General features: G+C 47.7%; 1 protein-coding gene across 1 annotated transcript in view; it reads left to right on the forward strand.

Moving 5' to 3' along the window:
* SLCO2A1 (solute carrier organic anion transporter family member 2A1) overlaps positions 1–4,930 on the forward strand; it is a gene marked incomplete at its 5' end in the record, with an annotated part of 117,876 nt that overhangs the window by 27,286 nt on the left and 85,660 nt on the right. The window lies entirely within an intron of this gene.

Here is a 4,930-nt window from a genome sequence, read left to right on the forward strand (position 1 = left end):
TCAACCGGAATGATCTCCCTGTGCCCACATCAGTCCATGTTGCGACTGCTTCAGTCTCCCGGCAGCAGCTTCCCGGCTCTGGAGGGAATATTCAGCTCCTCAGCAGTGTCTCCAGTGGCCCTGTTGTTCTCACTGCCCACATCTGTCCCTGGACACAGAAGACCCAGAGTCACCGACCCTCCTATCTCCCAGCCCGGCCAGCACCGGACTTAACTGTCACCTGCCTCTCCTGTGGCCAGAGTATTGATTCTATGGCTTAAGAATTCAAGGGATAAGGTTTGATGCCCTGTTCTGGCACTGACCTCTGTGTACCCCCAGGGATCGGTCAAGATGCCAAGCGGGAAGCTCTGTGGAGTTCTGCCTCAGGCCCCAGCATCTCTGTTGGCTGCCCCAAAGCCACTCCAAACAATGACATGGGCAGTCTCTATTGACAGAGGACTCCCAGGGACGTAACCTGGCCTCTGTATCCCATGGGAGAGAAGACACTGGCAGCCAGGTCCATCCTGGCTCTCCAAGGAGCACCTGTCTGACAGCAGGGGCGTCCAGGCAGCCGGGGTGCGTGGCAGCTAGGCTCCAGGAGCCCCTTCTCCAGAAGGGCAGCACCGGGCTCTGGGCTGAAGACAGTAGGCTAGGTCCTGGGAAAGGGAGGGTTCAGGAAATCTCCTGCGGGCAGTGGGAGGGCAATTTTAAAGCCTGAGGACATAGGTGGGCTGGGGACCATGTGAGGAGCTGGCACAGCGTGACCTCACCCAGAGCTTCTCCCCAGGGAGGAGAAACTCGGGGCACGCGTGGTGCGCGTCTGCCCTCAGCAGCCCCCAGTGAGGGGGCTGATCTCTAGCTCTTCCCTCCCTGAAGATGGAATCATCACTGTCACCACCATAGTCATCGTCATCATCATCAGCTTTATCACAAAAGCTAATAGTTAATGGCTATGGGTAATTCAACATGCACATCCTCAGGGCTTGCTTAGTGACCTTAACCCTGTACTTTGGCCCAGCCCATTTCTCGCCCATTCTTCTGCAGAGACTGTTGACCCAGGTGGACTCTCAACCCTTTACTCATCAGCCGTGGCAACTTGAAAACAAGGGTCTCGACTGTGGAAAAGCAGCCGCCGCCACCTGGCTTGTTGCAGGGCTGGGACACTGGATCTTTCAGAGATTGGAAGTAAATTGGGCTGAGTTCCGGTCAAACCTACTCCATGGAGTTGGCTGCCCTGCTGTCTCCCTTTCCGAGATGTTCTATGAACTAATCTCATAAAAAGGATAAAGAACTTGAATGGACATTTCCTCAAAGAGAACATTCAAGTGGCCACCAAACACATAAAGAGAAGGTCAATGTCAGTAACAATCCAAGAGATTAGCAATCAAACAGCAACTGTAGAGATTAGATGGGAACCTCAGAGCAGGCAATGTGTTTATCTTAATGGGGAAGAAACAACTCAGAAAGAATGAGTTAGAGTGCAGCTCAGAGAACATGATCCATGCTGCTGCAGCAAGCCTGTAAAGACAGCTGGTGTGTTGGCTGTGCGTGACCTTTCTCCGTATTTACCAAGAGACACGAGCATTTGGGAAAAACACCAAATCAACTTCCACTCTCATACTGTGTGGTGGGGTAAAAAGTCATGGAAGTTCAGGGATGGTGTCCGGGAATGGAAGTAAACTTCAAAGACACACTCCAAACCCCCAAACCCACTGCCACCAAGTGGATTCCAACGCATAGTGACCTCATTGGACAGAGAGGACGGCCCCTGTGGGAGTTGAAAGTCTCATCTTTCTCTTATAGAGTGGCTGGTGGTATAGAACTGCTGATCTTGCAGTTAGCAGCCCAATGCATAACCACTATGCCACCAGAGCTCCCATGTGTGTATGTGTGCATGTATGTGTGTACATACGGGAGCCCTGGTGGTGTGGCTCTACCAGCGGCTCTACTAGAGAAAGATGAGATTTTCTACCCCTGTAAAGATTCACAGCCTCAGACACCCACAGGGGCAGATCTATGTTGTCCTATAGGGTCACTATCAATTGGCATTGACTCAACGGCAGGGACTTTGATTTGAGTTTTATATGTGCATATATACATATGAGGGGATACCCACCCAAAAAAACTGGATGTGATGTAAGGGGGAATAGTACATTTGGAGTTCATTCCACCAGGTCGGACTGTTAATCAAAGTTTCTATTTAGAGTTTCATAAAAGATTGTGTAACGATGTGTGACAAAAAAGGCTTGATTTGTAGCAGATAGGGGACTGGTTTTGCCAACATGACAATGCACCTGCGCACACAGCCATCTCAGTGTCCCAGTTTTGGGCAAAAACAGCATGGCTCTCTTGCCCCACGCACCTTACTCACCTGACTTCACTCTGTGCAACTTGGTTTCACTTCTGTGAATGAAGAGGGACATGAAAGGACAGAGATATGATGATGTAGAAGAAGTGAAGGAAAAAAAGGGGGGAGGGAGGTGCTATCAGCCATCCAAATAGATGAGTTTAAAAAATGTTTCCAAGAATGGAATCACAGATTTGAGAAATGTATTAAGTGTAACAGAGTACTTTGAAGGGAATAAGTTTGTTTTTTAAAAAAAATTTAAACACAAAGTTTCGAAAAAAAATCTGTTGGTGTTTTTTTTTTTGGGTGGGTACCCCCTTGTATGTCCCTTCACCCGTAGCCTAGACTCCCTCGCCACTTCAGTATGCGAGCATTTAAACCAAGCATGCAACAGGGCACAGGGACAATAAAATGGCTTAGGAATTCTTTCTGAAATAATAAATAACCTACTCAGCTGAGCAACATTTTGTCACATAATTCATCTTCTCAGAAAATTATACCAAGGAAAGGACTTGTCTTTCTAGAAGCTGGGAAGTCGATAAACAAATCATGAAGCACCCATCTATGGAATGTTTTTTAAAGTTTCATTGAGAAAAGTTTAAACGTGGGAGAAAAGTTCATTCTATACTGGTACGTGAAGGAGACAGGGGTGGACAACCAAGTGTGGAGATGATGCAGGTCTTTAAAAATCATACTATGCAGAACCCACAGATGACCAAAAAGGAGTATTTCTAAATAGTGATGGCTCTCTCCGAGTGAGAAGCCTATACATAGTTTTAAAAAAATTATTATTAATTGAGAATTAATACACATTAATACACATATCATATCACATATCATATCATTGCATAGTTCAATCATGTCAAGCAGAATTGTACAATTGCTACCACAATCCATTTCCAAACATTCTTTTTCTTCCTGGGCTCCTTACATTGTTTCCCACCCCCCAAACTCCCAAATGTTTTTGCCCAGGAAGCTGTCAGTGCCTTTTCAATGCCCACTCCCAGGGGCTGGCTCAGAGCGCGGGAATCTAGCCCAAAGGGTTGGCCAGACATCTTAAAGAAATGAGCGTATCTGATTGGCTCCTGGCCAGGTAGGAAGAGTGGGCCCAAGGGTGAGGTTGAGTGCCTTGTCTGGGAAAGGATTTACTAAGTAGTGGGGTCTGTGCCTGAGTCTGGATGGGTTTTAGACCTGCCAGGATGTGGGGGAGCATCCTGGGTCGGCTTTCATCCGGCCATTTGGTGAGTCATGATGGACCACCCATTCTTTTCAGAGTGGCCTGCTCCTCGTGGGGTGCCTGGTGGGGTTCTGCACTCCAATCCATTGACCCATGGTGAAGAGAGCATTAGTAAAACCCTGTCTACGCTGAACCCAACCAAACTCACTGCCATCAAATCAACGGTGACTCCCAGCGGCCCTATAGGACAGGAAAATTTCCCTTATGAATTTCCAAGACTATAAATCTTTATGGGTATAGAAAACCCCATCTTTCTCCCATGGAGCAGCTAGTGCTTTTGAACTAGGGACCTTGCAGTTAAAAGCCCAGCAGGTAACCACTATGCCACCAGGGTATCCAGGGAAAGCAAAAAAGTCCTGTCTTTAACAGAACTGTGGCTGAAAAAATTCCTCTAAGAAATCAAAACCCTTTGTTTGTGCCCTAATCTGTACTACGTGGAACTGGAAACTAGATGTATATTAGCTACACGGGGTGGCTTAGGGGTCCCTAAGCAAATAAATGAACATCAAATGGTTCTGGCCTAGTGATAACTCTTTGCCATGTGCAGACAGAAGACTAAGACCACTTTGGAGAGTTAATTTCATAATCCAAACAAATTGGAATATCCAAGAGAAGACCATCCTAATGGAAGAAGAGTTCACAATAGTTAATCAAAACAATGATCCATCATGAACAGGGTAGTACTACACCATGAGGAGAGTTTTGTTTATGTCTCCACACAAAAGGGAGAGGGGACCAGGCCTCTACCTGGTGCACCAAACCTTGAGGGCACCGGTAGCAGCATGAAGCAGTGAACTACCAGAGAGGTCTGCGGGCCGGCCCCTATCCCAGCCACGTCGACCCCTCTCCCCAGAAGGCTGCACTGAAGATACAAACCAGGAAGAGTAGCAGGTCTGCCCAGATCACATGGGAGCAAACTAAGAGGGAAAAAGAGGACAGAGAGAGAGAGAGAGAGAGAGAGAACAGCATCCTGGCCCACCACGCTTCAAAGACAACATTCCTACTCAGAGCAGCCAATGCACAGAGAGGACCCTAGGGTCGGCCTCACCACAAGACACGGCGTCTCCTTACTGACTCACAGCACTGTGGGGGGCAGCACCAGAGACACAGTGCAGGAATTATGCCCGGTCTGACCCACACACACCAGGGCGTAGCACGAAGGGAGCACAGCAGAACAGCAAGGGGAGCAAAGCAACAAAGTCCCTGAGGAATTCTGAAAATAGACCTCAGACTCAGGAGCAGGACTTGGCACTGCATCAGACCTGATCGGAAAACATAAGGGTCAGCAGACAGACCTGGAACTCTTCATAGGCTATTTTTGTTTTGTTTTTGTTTTCCTTTTTTTCAGTGTCTATCTACATAAGATA

The sequence above is a fragment of the Echinops telfairi genome, unplaced genomic scaffold, assembly GCF_000313985.2.
Source record: "Echinops telfairi isolate 266 unplaced genomic scaffold, ASM31398v2 ScPeMD7_7422;HRSCAF=8460, whole genome shotgun sequence".
NCBI lineage: Eukaryota > Metazoa > Chordata > Mammalia > Afrosoricida > Tenrecidae > Echinops > Echinops telfairi.